Source organism: Argopecten irradians, chromosome 13 (assembly GCF_041381155.1).
Source record: "Argopecten irradians isolate NY chromosome 13, Ai_NY, whole genome shotgun sequence".
NCBI lineage: Eukaryota > Metazoa > Mollusca > Bivalvia > Pectinida > Pectinidae > Argopecten > Argopecten irradians.
Window position 1 is genome coordinate 2,991,023 of NC_091146.1, and position 19,162 is coordinate 3,010,184.

Here is a 19,162-nt window from a genome sequence, read left to right on the forward strand (position 1 = left end):
AGATGTTTTTGATTTTAATTGAGAGATTTGGGGCTTATGGAACAAGTTGATTTAGTTTTTGTAGCGTTAGAGTATGTTTGACCGGACATGTGTATCAAATAACCACTGTATCCCCAAGATTTCAGGGACTCCTTTTTCCAATTAATGAAGTGTAAAGTAGAGATGAAAGGTCACTCTCACGTTAGTGGAAATTTGAAACATGAACAGCATAAATATGTGACCCTGACAGTAAAACCATTGTATCAGGACAGTTATTGGAAGTGGTTTAAAAATGGGATTCGAACAAGGTTTACATATTTTAACAAGAAGCAGGTTGAGTGAGAGGACACAATCTGGGCAGGAACCAGGCATGCCCTAAAGGACCGAATATCCCTGATTTCATATCCAACTTGGGCTAGATTGTTGGTGTAGGGTGCCCAAAACCGCCCTATAATATTAGGCCATTTTTTTATTATTTTTATATATTAGGGCAAAAAAAATAAATTTCAAAAGCCATAATAATATAGGCAAGGTTTTAGCGGACTGTATGTGGTTAGCTACAAGGAACAATAACAAAAAGACCATAACAGTTCAATGTCTGACCATCAGCAAAATTAATGAAAATGAAATTATTTTGAACTTGGAGAAGCTGTGAAAAGTTGTTCCATATGATATGAGCATCTATTCTCCATATGTAAGTCTGTATTATTCTGTAAAAATGGCAAAACATATATGCACTATAGTTACTTTTGGTGTATATGATAAAGAACAATATAAAAAAAATGATGTAGCAAAAGGCCATATGAATATCAATAATTTATTTACGTATATTAGGTCAATGATTTATTTCATACTTTATTTTTGGATTGATTTTAATCAGAGATGGGTAGATAGAGATACTATGACGATTTGAAGATTCAATATATGGTTACCAATAAAATTCCCCCCAAATGACAGCACGGATATCCAAGAGGAATATGTATGAATAAAAAAATAATATAATAATTAAACCCAATCAATGGGGACAGAGCCATGCTAATTCATTGCGTGTGTCCAACCGTGGTCCGTATCTGGTGAGTGCAGTACCAGAGTAAGTGCCATAACTAAAGAGAGATCTGTGTATGTTTAATCACGGACCCTAAACCCTCATATTTTATCATCTAAGCCCGTGACCACATTTATCCTTGGCTCACTTATATTTCCCTCTCATACCGGATAAAAAATAGAGATCGCAGACATCCGGTTCCGGTCAATTATTTGATGTGAAAGACTCTAAAAAAATGAGATGACCCGAATGTTGTGGGGGCCAATATTGTTGTGGGGGCCGATGCGGAATTAGTTTCCAAAATGGAAGGGTGGGGGCCTGAATTTCAAGTGCTGGTCGAAAAAATTTTGCCAAATTTCGAAATAATAAAGCAAGAAAACTTTGGTCGATATATCTGAATAAAGGCAAATTACCGGAAATCATTCCTACAAGGTGAACATGATCGCACCGGATTGTAAAAATAAACGGATGGACAGAATGTAGACCCGTAACTAACGTACGGGTAAGATGTTCCCTATGTTCATCACACGAAGTTACCAGGATTTTCCTGCTTTTCAAGTACGCGAACGGGGTGTTAGTGGGTAGACGTTTAATTAAAACGACACCGGATTTGTTGTTTAAAAAATAGAGTCGGGCTACGGTCAACTGTCGGTGGGAAAACAAAGAAAGGATGATGGGAAACATTCCGAAACATTCCGATCGAGGAAGACCCCTAGATCATGTATTCCAGGATGGCTTAGTGGCGGCACAAATCGCGCTGGATAAGCCATCTCCTAATAATGAAAATACGGTATTAATAATTGAAGCGATAAATACCCGATTTATTTCAGAAATCGGGATAACATTTGTTTTGAAAAGTACACATGATCGGTAGTAATAGAGAGTGGAACAAAATTGATGTTAATAAATCAACAACATGTTAATAAACAGCTATTTTCGCAAAGGAATTTAGAGAGGGAAAGCACTTTTCCTTTCCAATCATACAGAGGGCGCTATTCAGCAGGGGCGATAACTCATATAAAAATAGTCATATTCGTGATAATGACCTAGCTTAGAGGGATACCCTCCGGGCGGGGCCCCTCCTCGCCAACGTGATGTGTGCACCGTACTCCGGTGTAGTATACCTGCTGGACGAACAGGCGGAGGTACAGGTTTATCGGGTAGTACCAAGTTAGTCTGAGTGACTATGACCCCTTCAGTGTCCATGCCAAGGGCGGGTAACAATTGTTGACCCTGCCCTTTTAGGATGGAATCTCAACTTTGTCGGGGCATTCCAAGACTGATGAGGTTATTGGAGGCGACGTTTTATTTAATAAGAAGTCCCCACTGACCCGACTCTCTGTCTCTTTTGTTATCTGGTCAGACCCTAAAGACTCGTGGGTCTTATGAGCAAACCCAGGTACCGATGTTGTTATTTGGGGGTATTGTGTATAACTAAATGGTCCCCCTTGGGGCTGTGTACAATGTTGTCGGGTAGCAGAGTTGCCTGCTGGAACATGGGATTCTATCTCCCCCCGACTGGTAGAGGGATAACACTTTGCAGTGTTTTTTCCACTAAAGTGCTTATCAGCGGCTTGGCTTTGGCCATTTCTCAAACATGTCCGACTTTGCATAGCGGCTCGTGAGATCACGGTCATCAAGCCAGCTTTAGGGGGCACATAGGTGGCACGACATCCCTCCCCCCTTTTAAGGGCTACAGACGTCTTTTGTACCTAAGTTCCTCTATGATTCTCCTTATGTCCCTAAACTCCTGCCTCCACATCTCATCCCTATATGTGAGATCAGTACGTGGATTGGGCGGAGTCGTCACATCTACGGCAGTTATCTGCCCCTCCAACATCCAAGTAACCCATACCTCCTTTTTTACTATTGAGATGTCTGTTAACTCATCCGGAGATAATGCCCCCCTTTTTATTTCTCTCTTCAACTATTTTGGTGGCTGTTGCCTCATCTACCCCAGGTAATGTCTTTAGCACCTGCTTGTTAGCGGTGTAAAGATTCACACATTCAGACATTTTTCCCTGTAAATGTGAGTACGAATTTACTATATATTCCCAAGAAATGAAAAACACTATGGCTGACAAGCCGTTTACGTTGAAAGTCAAACAACAGCAAAAATATTCAAATTTTTATTCTTTCTTCACCATTCACAACTGCTTTAAAAAGGCCGAAATTCTACTGAAAAAGAATTAACTAGAGTGCCGAAACGAGAGAAAAAAAAATCCTGAAAAGTTTCTGAAATTGCTGAAATGGTTTATAAAAAACCTGTTCCAGCGACTAAGGATGTAATACAAAAGTTACCAGTACTGCAAACGGTGGTATGGGTAGATATACAATAATATGTAATTAGTCCTAAACTAAACCTAACACTAACCTAACAGTAGTACCTAGTCTAACAACACTATAAATTACTAACTTAACTAAAAGTCGTAAGTTATTGGTACGTTTACTACGCATGTCGCCGAAATTGGGCAGCCCACAGCGCAAACGCACAAACGAAAAAAAACCCTAACTATATATATTAGGCCATGGGCTAGGAGGGTCCCCAAATGCACCCCCCCAAAAAAAAAAAACCTCCGAACCAATATTTTTCTTACCCCTTATGACCCCACTGATCACAAATCAAAATGTTAACATTGCATAAGTTGGGGATGAACTTCCGGTTATGACGTCATCAAGATGGCCGCCATCTCGAATTTCACTAAAAAATGAAAAATAGTCATAACATTGACATTTTTCCACCAGAAGTAGACAAATGAGGTATCAAAATGACCACAATAGAACACTTAAAACATATCAGGACCAAATAACCAAATACATGTAGTGATTTTTACGCAGGAAGTGAAAAAATAGGATTTTAAGCTCAAAAATGGTAATTTTTTAGTAAATTTTTCATATTTTGCTTGACGCAACAAAAACGTTTTCCAACCGCAAACTATTATTTCTAATTAGTTTTTTTTGTCCACTTATAAATCAGTTTAAACAAAAACAAGAAAAAAAACCAATGTTAACATTGTATAAGTTCCGGTTATGACGTCATCAAGATGGCCGCCATCACGAATTTCACTAAAAATGAAAAATATTCATAACATTGACATTTTTCAACTGAAGTAGACAAATGAGGTATCAAAAATGACCACAATAGAACAACAACAAATACATATCAGTACCTAATCATCCAATATTATGTAGCGAATTTGTAGCGACTTTAGGAAAGTGAAAAAAAAAGTAGATTTTAAAAGCGTAAAAAAAAAGGTAATATTTTTTAAGTAAATATAATTCATATGTTTTCTAGCTATCGACGCAGACAAACGACGTTTTCGGGGCCCCAACCGCAAACTATTATTTCTAAATTAGTAATTTTGTCCCACTTATAAATTCATTAAAAACAAGAAACAATAAAAACAAAACAATGAAAAACCAATTTGCATAACGTAGGTGGATGAACTTCCGGTTTATGACGTCATCCAAGATGGCCCCGCCATCTTCGAATTTCACTAAAAAAATGGAAAAAATAGTCCCATAACATTGAAACCCCATTTATTACAACCGAAAGTAGACAAATGACGGTATCCAAAATGACCACAATAGAACACTTAAAAAAACAAATATCAGGACCAAAATAACCAAATACATGTAGTGATTTTTACGCAGGAAGTGAAAAAATAGGATTTTAAGCTCAAAAATGGTAATTTTTTAGTAAATTTTTCATATTTTGCTTGACGCAAACAAAAACGTTTTCCAACCGCAAACTATTATTTCTAATTAGCTTTTTGTCCACTTATAAATCAGTTTAAACAAAAACAAGAAAAAAACCCAATGTTAACATTGTATAAGTTCCGGTTATGACGTCATCAAGATGGCCGCCATCACGAATTTCACTAAAAATGAAAAATATTCATAAACATTGACATTTTTCAACTGAAGTAGACAAATGAGGTATCAAAATGACCACAATAGAACAAACAAATACATATCAGTACCTAATCATCCAATATATGTAGCGATTTGTACGTAGGAAATGAAAAAATAAGATTTTAAGCTCAAAAATGGTAATTTTTCAGCAAATTTTTCATATTTGTCTTCATGAAGCAAAAATGTTTTTCCAATAAATATTATTGATCGTAATCAGTTATTTGATCTCTTGTCAATGAGTAAACACAACAAAATATACAGCAAATGCAAAAGAGAATTAGTGTTATACCATCATTTGGTTTACAAAGCATCACCGTTTGCGTATACAGGTCATATGATAGTGTATTTTTTCCCAAAACCGCCGAGACTACAGTTTCCTGGTGTCTTAGAATTTCCTGAATAAATAAAAGTGGCTATTGAAATTTAAATCTTAACAAAGAATTTTAGATTGGCTGAATATCTAAGTGGGACTTCAAAATAATTCAGTTTTCATGTTCGAAATGTTGTACACTAGTTGCGTCGTCTCAAACTGAATTATTACAGGCAAAATGCCAACTAATAGCTATATGGTATCAAATTAAAACTGAGGTAATTCTGTCATACCGTAAATACCATGACACTTTCCGAAACGTTTTTGTGCCTTTTAGAATGAGCACATCCAGTGTTATTTCCTGTGTATAATGTCAGGAAATGTCATATGGTTACTTAACAGAGTCACATATTTCTTTCACTAGTTCTTTGTCTTCGATAGCGATGAGCTGATGAGCTGATGTGACATTACATTACCGGGTTGTCATCGTGGTTTGTAGCTTGTAAACCGTCCATGGCCAGAGTTAACATAAGAAAACATCAGTGTCATGTAGGAGCTCTTCCTGTTTCCAACCTAGTGATTCAAATATCGTATATGATGTTCCAGACTATCAGATCCACATTCTGCGAAGGTTTGAGCTGGTTCTCCTTATTTCGTATGAAGCACAATTCCTCATTCTTGTGAACCTTCAGTGACCATAGATGGCACAGGTGGATTCTTTGAGGTCATAAATGAGGTCTGCAGTGAAGTTCTACTATTTTAATTAGTCATTAATGAATGGTACTTCATACAAATTATGGAGCTATGTGCTAAGGAGAACCAATTCCACTATTCGAATAATGTGGATCTGGTGTAGTTTCCATTATGCCGAAGAAGTCTGGAAAAGTATAAACGATATGTTAGAATCTGAGGGAGATCCCACATCTCCGAACCTATTGTTCCTGATATGAACTCTGGCCAAGGATGGGTTATGAAAGATGACAGGCTAGAACAACACTGGTAATGTACTGTCACATCAGCTCATCGACAGTGAAGACAACGCTATGGCTTTCGACGAATTTGATACTGATATCTCGATTATTCTGATAATTTGGACTACCAGCTACCAGACATGCCGAGTCTCTTCAGTGGATTGGAGCAGTGAGGCGAGATAGCACGTACAATGATAATGGTTATCATTAAGAACCAGTGAAACAAATATGTGACACTGTAGTAACCATCTAACATTTTTGCCTATGCGATGCATAGGAAATAAACAATGAATTTTCTCATTTTCAAAGACACAAACGTTCTGGACAATGATATAAAACAGAAACACAGGCTAATATAGGTTACATTTGTTACTTTATCAGTAAGTGTTGTGCTGTAATAAATTATTTTGAGACGCTGGTCAGCGTCAGCGGTTTCGAGTTCGAAAAATAGCATATGCCCATTATACGCACCTGGTGATGTTTTGGAAACCTAATGAGGATATAACAATAATTATCTTTTGCATTTCTATATTTTAATTTTTGTTGGTGTTTTCATTGATTTATTGATTGATAAGAGATCAGATAACTGATTACGAATAATGATTTGTTGTTGGGAAACATTTTTGCTGCATAAAGACAAATATGAAAAATTTGTTGAAAAAATTACCATTTTTGAGTTAAAAATCTTTTTTTTTTCATTTCCTACGTACAAATTGCTACATATATTGGATGTTTTGGTCCTGATATGTACTTGTTGTTCTATTGTGGTCATTTTGATACCTCATTTGTCTACTTCGGTTGAAAAATGTCAATGTTATGACTATTTTCATTTTTTTTAGTGAAATTTGAGATGGCGGCCATCTTGATGACGTCATAACCGGAAGTTTCATCCCAACTTATGCAATGTTAACATTTTGATTTGTGATCAGTGGGTCATAAGGGTTAAGAAAAATATTGGTTCGGAGGTTTGGGGGGGGGTGCATGTGGGACCCTCCTAGCCCATGGCCTATATCTAGAAAAAAATATCCCTACGATACCGTACAATCACACACCCGGCCTTTGTATGCCGCCGTAATGGGCAGCCCACACGATCAGGTGTGCCGATAAAAATATATAAAAAAATTGTCAGGAACGGTTTAATTAAAAACCTGTCCCTAAACCTAGGCCTAACCTACAAATACTATAAAAAAACACCTAAATAAAGTACCAGAGTGTCGCTGACCACGCTCAACAGGTGTTGTCACTCATGCCAATAATGGCGCTAGCAAGCACGTGCCGGACGGTGTAAACACACTCGGTACAAACACATGACATAATAAATTATACAAGTGAAATAGGCGTAAATTCGCCGACTTCTGACACCAGTATTGTGAAAATATTATTCACAACGTTACCTATTTATCTTTAGTACATATCATCTACAATAATAATGAACAATGCATGTTATCTGTAACAAGTTTACTCTCACATTAGTGACACACGTTTATAATATAGATCAGGGGTTGGAAAGAGAGAGAGCGCTACGCGAGCGCCACGTGACCGCGTACGCGCACATCGGTGACGTCATCAAATCCGCGGTTAACAACAACTTTTTATCACAAAATTTCTTTGTGATAATCCCCTCCTGCTACGAAAACTGAGACGTCCTCGTCTCAGAGAGTCATTTAATCTCCCTCCTTCGGCTTCGTTTATTTTGGTATGGTCCAGGGTTATAAAGTGGGGGCACTGGTGCTGTTGGTTCACGGGACAATCCATTTGAAGAAGACGTGTTCTGGTTGTGCATATAATTTGCTGAATGAGAGGGTAAAGTTTAGATCTGTACACATTCTTTATTGTTTCGCTTTAATCTAGACAATTTCATTTGCCGAGGTGTGCGTTAACCGTTGGATAAGCTTGCTATTTCTAAACTGACATATTGTGAAATTCACGCTTTTTTGGATAGAAAGCGATGCCTGCAAGTCCTCGATGAAAATATCCCTGGAGTGCTAATTTTTCCTTATTGTGTTCTGATGTATAAATCTTAAGATTAAGTGTAATATCAAAACTTTCATTTTTCCCCACTGCCGATGCTATGATTGTGCTTGGGAGTTTCTGAAGATCGGAGACACAGTACCCTTAAGATTTGTGATTTCAGATTGAAAATTATCACATACCTCGAGTTGGAACAACAGTTCTACTGCTATAGCCCACGAGTCTTTTGTTTCTTTTTTGTGAGGCATTTTAAATTACACTCCCGTGTTTCAGATCAGTTTTCAAAATGGGCATGTCAGCGCTCAATGTAGAAGGTTCATAAAAAGAAATGATTATTCTGTACCATTTTTTGATCATCGTTAAGTACAACCCTGAGTCGTTTCATGAGTCTCTTACAGACATCTACATCTCGCCGCCGTATTAGATGTGGCACTTTAGTCCTTGTTCCCTCTGTAGCGATATCGGACGACCAGACTCTCTGTCCGAAGAATTTTTTCGGAGCAGAAACATGATTGCAAAGGAAATTGGGCATCTACACAATTGTCTGAAGTCCAGGGAGACGTCGATCCTGTAGTACAGATGTTTTCAGTACGATATCCGAGTCCGGACGAAAACACATCCGAGAGAAAATGTCCAATATACACCCACACCGCTAACAGTAACATCCATTCGCAGGACAACACCACAATACCAATGAATTGGGAACGAATGGTTATATCACCGCATCTGTAAACATGCGGTGAGAGCGTCATCGTCATATCTGGACAGTATTACTGTCATCCCACAAACGTTTACTTCTAGGAATAGATCCAGAAGTATATACACTAACTACAGCCTTGAGCGTTGGGTTCCATTCCCGAGTGATTCACGAATAGAGTTAGCTGTCCTTCTAGATGCCTTTGTGTCGCACTCCGTCTAGGAGAATACTTCGCATTATAAATTCATCGGCAGTATGCAGGAAAACGGGACACAAGCGTTACTCCCGACCTTTCTCTCGTAAAGAAGCTGGAGGTAACTACCCCAACCGTACAATTCGGATTTTTCTTCCATAACATACGGAACTTTCGCACGTTTTGTCAAATTGAAATGATGACGTAAGAATCCTTGAAGTTAAACTTTAAAATTTAATAACGATACGTTTGACTTGACGGAGGGTTATTCTGGAATGTCCAGAATGTACCCGATGTGTTCCGTACAAAGTCTGGGACCTAACTGACATGAAATAAAACATAACATGGTTAAATACATATACAGACAATGGAATTCTAGAATTGTGATTGGCAGATGTCGCTTATCTATAGGTGTTAAATTAGACTGAGGCAATCTGAAGATGACCAGTGGACTAATATGATAATCCTATTATGTAACATAATGGACAGGTTAGCTGAGTTGTTATACCTAACGACAAATAATTGATCATGCAATGTTGACATGTACAGTAAAGCTGGACTTCCGGACTCTAATCATATACATTGTTTATACTAACAAAAGGAATACTAGCTATTGTGATGTCTTAGAAATATATCTAACAAAGAGTCTGATGAGTAAAGGTATTTTGAACAGTTCAAAGTCAATTTTAGCACTACACTTTTTATCACAAAATTTCTCTGTGATATTACTTCATTTTTTTCCGATTTTTTATTACATAATTCTATGCTTAAACAATAAGATATCCTTAAAAACTATGCCCGTTTTTGGCAAACTGGAAGTTTGCGGACAAAATAAGATCATTTTGTTGTATCTTATCTGGGTGAATGTATAATTCTCTGAAAAATGTTTTGTGGCCTGACCGACTTTTTTCCTTTACCCGATCACATCGCACACGTTTGCGTACATCCGCGAAATATAGCGCCAATATCAAAAACAAAAAACAATCAAAGAGAAAAGATTGATTTTTTGTGTTACATGTATTTCAGTTCTAACTACAACATGATTGTAATTTTGAAGAAACGTAGCGGTAATTTTTACTGTTTTGTCACTTCAGCCAAAGCACTGCGTCATACGTGACGTCACGACTTTCGTCGGAATTTCATTCATATATTGGCGGTAAAGGCTACTCCGAATCGCTCTCGATCACCATGATCAGACGATGTTTTGATTTTGGAGCTTGTTTTGTTGTATATATATATCATATTTTTCACAGTAGTTCATATGGGATCCAGCGAATATGATTTCAATACGAGTGTCCGACCTTTGTTGTGATACAAGATTGTACGTATTAAAACGTGATTCTTGTTTAGAAGCGAAGCGGAGGACTGTTCTCGCTCATAGTCAGATGGTAGACTACCGTAAGTTAACGATAATATGTGCGGTTTTCATGTTCGACAGCATGTTTGAAATCATAAATTTGTGTCTATCATTCATAGTTCTATAATCATTTATCGATTGTGTGTGTTTTTGTCAGTAAGTTGCAGAAACATGCAGGCTACAGTACGGGACATGATAGTCGGTCATTTTTGGAGTTAGGCCTAACCGTGTTAGGGTTTACACGTATTACGTTCAAAATTAACAGATATATTACATAACCACGAAGCAATGTATGACATAAAAGTATTGCTCAACACTTCATATCAAAATAAAACATATTGATGAATTCTGCGACATTGTTAAATCCACTTTGTGTCGTTGAAATTCCAAATCGTATACAATATCCATACCCGAGCCGGTGTCGTATAAGCTAAACAAATACAATAAATAGCCACAGAAGAGTAGAGGATATTTCTATTCAGACAAGACCATGTACATTTGTACGCTACTCTAAAAAGCGATTTGAGTGGTTCCGGCCAAAAGTTGCTTTATTCCGCTGGCGCTGGTCAAGGTTCGGCATACAAGACGAAGAAAGTTTTAATAGCGAAAGCGGGCGAGTTTGAAATTTGCGTTATACATGCACATTGCAATGCACTCTTGGACGGAATTATCCCCTTACAGGTATTGGAAATAGTGTTTACATCAGTAGGTCGTTTCTGTTAATGTAGACGGACACCAGATATTCTAAGTAACATACTCAATTTTATTTTTGTCAGAAATAGTAATTAATGATGATGAATAACTCGGTCATCTTGTTAAAGTAAGGAGGCAACACCAGGAGGAATTTATTTCGCGTTTGGTGCATGCGCAATCAGTACTTCATTCCATATAGGATATAGTGTCACGGAATTTTTTCGGTATGCAATTAATTATTTTTCATATTTTTAACTTGAAGTAAAACTAGAAGCCCAAACTTTTCAGTGGTGGTAAATGGTGTAAAGTAAGTTACTTTTGTAACTGAAGAAAAACACTAAATCGTCTGCTCCTGTTTTTTTTTTTTTTTTTTTTTTTAGTGAAATAATACCATTTGTCAGCGGTGGAGCATCTTAAAGGTAACTATTGACCATATGATAAAACGAATCTACAGTTTCTTCCATTTGTATAAGAATTATCATACTTGTTTCGACTTGTTTTGTGCGAGCTTTTTGCGTTTTTTTTTCTTTTAAATTCAAATATCGTTTTATCAATCTAATAGGAAGGGAATATGTTGATAGACCGTCTAAATATTCAATAAATGATCATGCTATTCATATACAAATGTGCCGATACTTTTAAGTAAGTCACCTTTAATGTTTTGCGTAAAAGGATTGCTAGCTGTACCGTGTCATGACTAATTAAGAATATATATATACAATAGACTAATGAGATAAAAACGGGGGTATTAAAGAATAAATTACAGTGTTTCTTAACTGACGTAATGATCATGTCTAGCGACAGAAGTATACTTCATCTGAAGAAAAACGTCTGTCCAGGCGACTATTGAAGTTTGGATTTATATCGGAATAAACTAGGTACAATATAACGTAGTTGACACAGCAGTAACATGCACGCGTATTTCCACTGCGGTTAGTTTTATACAATGCTAAACATGTAATCGCTCAATCCAGGCATGAATCCAAACAGCTTGAGTAAAGCAATTTTTGTTGTTTGAACTATTCACATCGATCTTATTTAAATCACAGGCGGCTAACTTAATGTAAATGGATGTTATACATTTTTTTTTTGTATTTGGTGGATGGATTGATCAATATACCTATAATAGTCATGTGATTTTTTTCGGAAAAAAACGAGATTTGAAGAATTATAAAAAAAAATCGGAATAAAACAGTTCAATTAGCAAATATCACGATTTTTCACCATTCCTCAAATCTCTTATTTTCTGAAAAAAAGTCACATGTGTGTTATGAATATATATCAGTCCATCCACCATATACATGTACAAAACAAGTACATTAGTATGACGACTAGCGGTCAGCGCATCATGGATGGAATTCGAACTCCTAACCCAAGTGTTAAGGGTTTTGATAATATTTCGGGACATTACAACCACACGACCACCGTATTATAACAATATGCTGTAATATATATATGAGATATACAGTGGTAAGTAGCACATAGACAACTAAAAGCAGTGTACGATATCGGTAAATTAAACTTTCCATGGTGTCTGGAGCTACTGTACACTGTAAAATCGATATGGTTTTATTCCAATAACGTTTTAAGGCTATATACGTGTTCCCACGAGTTTTCTCTAATGAAATGTGGACTATTTAATTACACCACTTTTATACACTCTATACATACATTTTTCATGTTTTACCACGCTTGCTAGTATTTTGTGTTTGCTATACATGTTATGAACAGCAACCTCTACCAATCATGGGTTATGTGCGAATTGTCCGAACCCTTACGGGTATTAGTCCCTCTTAAAAAGGTGGAATTATGCCTATTATACTTCCTATGGTTTCATGGTACTGAAACAAACTAAAGTTGTAAACGGACTTGTGGCTTGTGGCACAAATGTATTTCACATAACTCACACCCACATCCATTCGGAAACATATTATTACACCCTCCAAAGCCCCGCCATATAACAAGTGTAAAAAAGCAATAACACTGAGCCCATTGTTTGACCGAATCCGATATAAAAATGTAAAAAATGGGAAAAGTAAGCAAATAGGGAAGTTATTTTACATTTAACAAAAAAGTTCAGACAGTAAATACCATAAGTCACACTTGAATATGCAACCAAGGTTATACATTTGGGAAACAATTTTACCATTGGTGTATTTTGGACAAGACATGCTGGAATTTTGGAAATGCGCTTGAATTCATTTTAGTAGTCTTTTTTTTTCCTTACAACCAGCATTCTCGCTACTCAGTTGATGTTATAAAATGGAAAAAGGTTCATACATATTAATTAGACCGCTTCGATGTAATGCAATACTTTAGTTATACAAAAATGTATAGTTTACAACTGGTATTTAAATTACAAAAATGACTCGAACGTTTTTATGGTTTTGTAAGGATTAAAGTCCAAAAACACCCCTATGATGTTAGACATGGACGTCAATCAAAGTGCGTCGATTTCCGACCAATTCTGCGTCCGTTAGATATCACCAAAACAAATACCGTCAGAATGACAATTTTACATTACTTACTTGATTGTTTTTATTACACATCTGTGTTTTACATAGAAAGTAGTGATACTCTCTGTACAAGTTTACCTTCCTTAAAAACACATAATATGCCAATGAACAGAACCAATATTATGCAACACATTTTTTATGTAAAATTAATTATACGGTTTGGTGGGATGCAGGTGTCCTAGGCTCGGTTATAACCGGAACTAGGACGTTAAGCCCAACCAATCAATCAAGGTGGGATGGAGTGGTGTCAAGTACAATACAGGTGAGTATAGGTCACCGCACAAATGACTGCTCCATTCATCAAAACCGTTACTGAAATACGAGTAAGTTGTTAACATTGTTGCTAATGAAATGGGTTACATAAATTAACGAGTGAAACGTTTGGAGATACAAGTGTAATTAGCAAAAATCCAGAATACCCATATTCAACAGCAGATATTGTTAAAAATGATTTTCCAGTTCACAATTAAATTTAACAGAAAAAAAAAAATAAACCGGCTACTTCGTTTCCAACTCCAATTGCAATGTGTCGAAACTTACTCTTCATCTGCAAATTACTAGGGCGTTCATATTTGAGCCGCATACACCATTTCCGGTGGAAAAAAACATAATTAATATTTGAAACCAAAGTAGAATGTTTGGGCAACACTTTATGCTTAGATGAAATGCTTAGTAAATGGCTTAGAACCTCCGATACCATATAACATTTTACATTTTAATTTACTTTGTTTACAAACAATCCCGAGGTCCAACTGTAATAAAATTTCAGCTGAGATTTAAGCGTTGAAATTAGAAGTCAATTCGAAGAAAAAAATAAATAGAAATAGTTATTATCAAACAACATTAATCCATCAAATTATACCAAAGCTATTATTATAGAAGGCAGATAAAGTGAGAACCATAAACATAAAAAATCAAAGTACTGAAAGTACTAAATGGCTCGGTCTCGAGGATAGGAGGAATATATTTCTAAGGTAAATACTACTGTAGTTTTGTACAATAAGAAATAAATTTGGCTGGTGTTCCTTCCAGTTTGGTCTTTTGAGGATTCCTTGGACACCAAGGTGTAAAATAAGAGACACATACTAAAATCTCGGAAGCCCATTCTAATATTTCCTATGATGTTATATGTCAAATGATTTAATAACACCTTTAGCATTTTCCTTGTTAATTTGATGTTAATGAAAATATCCATTCTTAATGACTATTGTCATCAAGTTCCTGGGACCACAGTATCAGTTAACAAGTATTGTTTTGCAGCAGAGAAAGACAAGAGGCAAACTTTTCTATGTCAAAATGTCTTAAATATAGAATATGTCTGTCCTCTAGAAGACTTATCAATATCACCATGTGATTTTTTAATAAATTGGTCAATTGGTCTACTTTTAACAAGTTTTGTAATTATTCTTTTGTAAAACAGCAAGTTGATTGATATACATTGTATCCGAACTTCAATTCAAACCGGATAACTTGTTAGCTCACCATAGACCATGAAATTGTTTGTACACTTTCTTAACTTCAGGATTGTTTTACAAAATTACAAATGAATTTTTCTACATTTTTTTTATTTTCAAATCCCCATACCTCTGATGAGTATAATAAAACTGTCATTACAAGTGAATCAAATATTTTCAGTTTAAGATGAACAGGAAGAGATACATTCCTTTATTTCTCATAAATAGCAAACACCGATTTAATTGTTTGTTCAGCAGGTTTTTTCCCTTTCTTTAAAAACGCTACCATTAACATTATTTTCTGTACCTAGATATGTAAACAATTCTTATAAATCTAATTCTGTATTCCATAACATCAACTGGTGTTGTTGTACCGATTTACGTCTTGAGAATATCACAATTTTTATTTTTCTGATATTAAGTTCTAATTTCCATGTTATGCAATATTGTTAAAATTCATGTAACATTTGTTGTAGACCATCAGATATTTCTGATATCATAACAGTGTTATTGGCAAATAATATGATAAAAAGTTTGGGATATATTCCAATATCATATACCGTAAAAACTGGTATAATTTGCGCAGGTACTTTTTAGGGCTGAAAATGCTTAAAGAATCTACTATCAATATATTTAGCGCATCAAAAAAATGGGCAAAAACAATGTCCAGGGAGTCCCAAAACCGATGTATGAAGGTGACAATTTCAATGCAAAATATTCCCCATAAATGCTTGACAACTTGCACAAAAAATGTTATATTTAGAAGAAATAAATATGAAAACTGCATTGTGTTTGTTTTCTTTTATTGGCCACCGTAACCTGAAACTGAAATATCTAGCAGATGTCCAAAACATCGGCGGTCTGGTCCGCCGTACTCCGTGCACATGTCAATGTTTTAAGATATTACACATGAATAGTTATCAGGAATATTTGAAAAGAGTAGAATATATTTACTTAAATTGTCACAATAAGTAATCAGTGCGTTTGAGATCATTAACAATCAACAGCAATCAGCAAGCGGTTACGTAGTTTAGCTTGCAACAATCACAGTGTGCATAATTTGTCAAGATTTGTAAGACAAAATATTTTTTCCACCAGGTAAGATTCTAAGTCATAAAGGTAGATTGAAAATAGGAAGGGAGATAAAATAACCAGATAAAATATTTGTAGCGTGTCAGACTGGGTTGATTATCGGTGATCAGGTAGCTCAGTCGGAAGAGCTACATTTTCTTCTCTCCTGTTACAGAACTGGCACCCAACTAAATAACCAACGGCTGTGGTGTTTGAAAGGGTCTCGTATGTATTCAAAAAAGAAGGGAGGAGTGTAGCGGGACTGGACTGGGTCGATTATCGATGACCAGGTAGTTCAGTCGGTAGAGCACTCAGCTAGTGTTCAGAGAGTCCCGGGATCGAATCCCGGTCTTGCCGCTACATTTTCTCCTCTCCTGTTACATATATATGGTACCATACTGTGCATGTAGATATTCAAGGTAAATCAACAATGTTCGCTGATCTTGCAGAATTGCCTTACAGTGTTATAATGAATGTAGTAAATGTATGTCTCATTGGTGTGATTGATTTAAAGGCAGTTCATGTGGTGACCGAAAAAAAGGAAAAATCAATACTTTCAGAGTGATCAGGGAACATAGATAGTCAAGGCGGGGAAAACATAAGACGACCTGTGTTATACAAATTAATGTTTAATTGATTTTCATTAAATTGTCTAGAAGGTGATGATTAGTGTGTTATGGACGATAAGCTTAATATGTTTTTGACAAAAAATATAAACAGCTAATGTCATATTGTGTTTTAAATTTTAAATCATCTTTTATTTATTCATTTCATTTCAAGCATGTATATGTCATAGAATATAAACAAATATCAGGTATATGCTTAAATCATATTACAGTTATTAAATTCACAATAAGGAATTTGAAGATGGTGATAGTAATTATTTTCGGATTGAAAATGATTACAATATTAAGCTTCCACAGTTGAAAATTACTTCTTTTCGTTCACACAATTCTTCTCCTACACTGTTTCCAGTTGAAATGATACATGCATGCTGACATTCTGTAAAACATAAGGAAACAATAAATGTATTAACAGAGTAATTACTGAAAAGGCTAATATCATATAATTAAACATTTTAAACATAAATAGCAATACCAGCATAGAGGAAATATTATTGAAGTTTAATTCCCGCTGTTCTTCAGTCCTCCTGTTCTTACATGTAAGAGTTTTGTCCCTTCATAAATTTATTGTAATATAGCAGTTGTTATATAATGTGCACAAAGAAGTATAAATATACACACGTATCATATGCATGGGTACAGTGGTAAATAAATAAGTTATACAGAAAATGATGGTGCTGATCATGAAAAGCGTAAAGTCTATTTTGTTGAGTAAAAAGTTAAAAAAAAAACTAACATTGTTCACACCCTAAGATGTAATCGCACTAAAAACAGTGATCATGTGGGCTTTTGTGCGATTGCATTTGTAAGACTGTGCCAGGTGGTAGAGATTAGTTCCGCTCGAGTGATCACACAATGCGAGCGAGAGTCGGGAATATGTTTATGTAAGTTTTAATTGCTAATCTCTTATGCTTGTTGGTAAAATATAACTCAGGATAATTGCTAAACAATTAACAGTTTTCTCTACATTTTTACAGATTGAAACAGCTTTTTTAAGTGCCGTTTTACGGAAGAATTATGAAAAAGAAATCGACATTTTTGTCGATCTAGTAGTTCAAAAAATATCACTTCGAGTTATATGAACATTCCATATATGATTTATGTCATTCGGCAAAAAAATTTACTTCGTATTACCTAGTTTAATGAATATGCTGTATGTATATGATCAGGACGTCAAGCTCCTGTGGTGAAAATAACTAAAATGTTTTAAAAGTATGGTTTAGTGGTAAACTCTGAACGTGCTTTAGTATATAGATATAATCTGATATTTATACATGTGCTTATGAAATGAATCGATAATTATGGATGTGGTAAATATTCATACCTTATTAACTGCCGTTAGTTTTAAGATTTACGCCACCTTGGACATTTACAAAATGTTTACCGTCTGTCACGTGCTATTTTATCAGTAGACCAAGTTTGTCCAAAAATTTTGTTAGAGTTGTCTTTCTTCCATTGTAGTAAGGCCATGTGCCATAACACAGCCGTGATGCATCTCCATTTCGCCATGAAATGTATTTGCTCCGAGACAAATTTGATTCAAATTACAAAATTCATTATGGTATCAATTTTGATGTTAGAGGTGAAATATTGATTTTATTTTTTTTCCGTTGCGGGATTAACTGTCACTAATAGGGAGTAAACGTCTGTGGGGAACCAGCTTCGGAGCGAAGCATTTTTGGGACGAAACGTCTTCATTAATTGTAAACACCATTTTGGGGACGAAAAGTCTAGATACTTTGTAAACAATTCAGGTGAAAATTTTCGAACAGAAGATCTTTTGGATAGTGTATATAGTAAGGATATGAAAGCCGTAATATACTTATTCCTATTTCAACGTTACAGATACGCTTATTTCAGTAACTTTCATATTTAAAATTTGCTATTTAAAATTCCCGGTAAAATCAAAGTTGTTGAATACACTGCCGCTAGGAGCGCTAGTATCTGCGAGCAATTTTTAAGCCAATCATATTGAGGGAATTGACTGTAAGAGAATTTTGCAACCACGATCACAATGGCGAGGTGACACCTCGCCAAAAATATATTTGAGTAAGAAACACTTGCTATAAGAATTATATATTTTATTCCAAATATAGTTCAGATTTTATTTTTTCTTTTAACACATTTTATAATCAAAACGTGTTTTGAAATGACACTTCGGCAATAAATATTTTTTCATTTGCTCTAAAAAAACCTTTCAGACTTTCATCCCTAGTAAGCCTCGGCGAACCGTGAAAAATGTATCGCCTAGAGAGAACGTATAGTGGTATCCTTGATAGACCGTGCTGAAGCCGTAGTGTACATGTATCTTTAACCTCCCGGAACAGCACTTTCCCCAATATCCACGGTCCACCACGTAATCCATAA

General features: G+C 35.6%; 1 protein-coding gene across 1 annotated transcript in view; it reads left to right on the plus strand.

Moving 5' to 3' along the window:
• LOC138305463 (uncharacterized) overlaps positions 1–19,162 on the plus strand; it is a 124,012-nt gene that overhangs the window by 86,496 nt on the left and 18,354 nt on the right. The gene's annotated exons all lie outside the window — the stretch shown is intronic.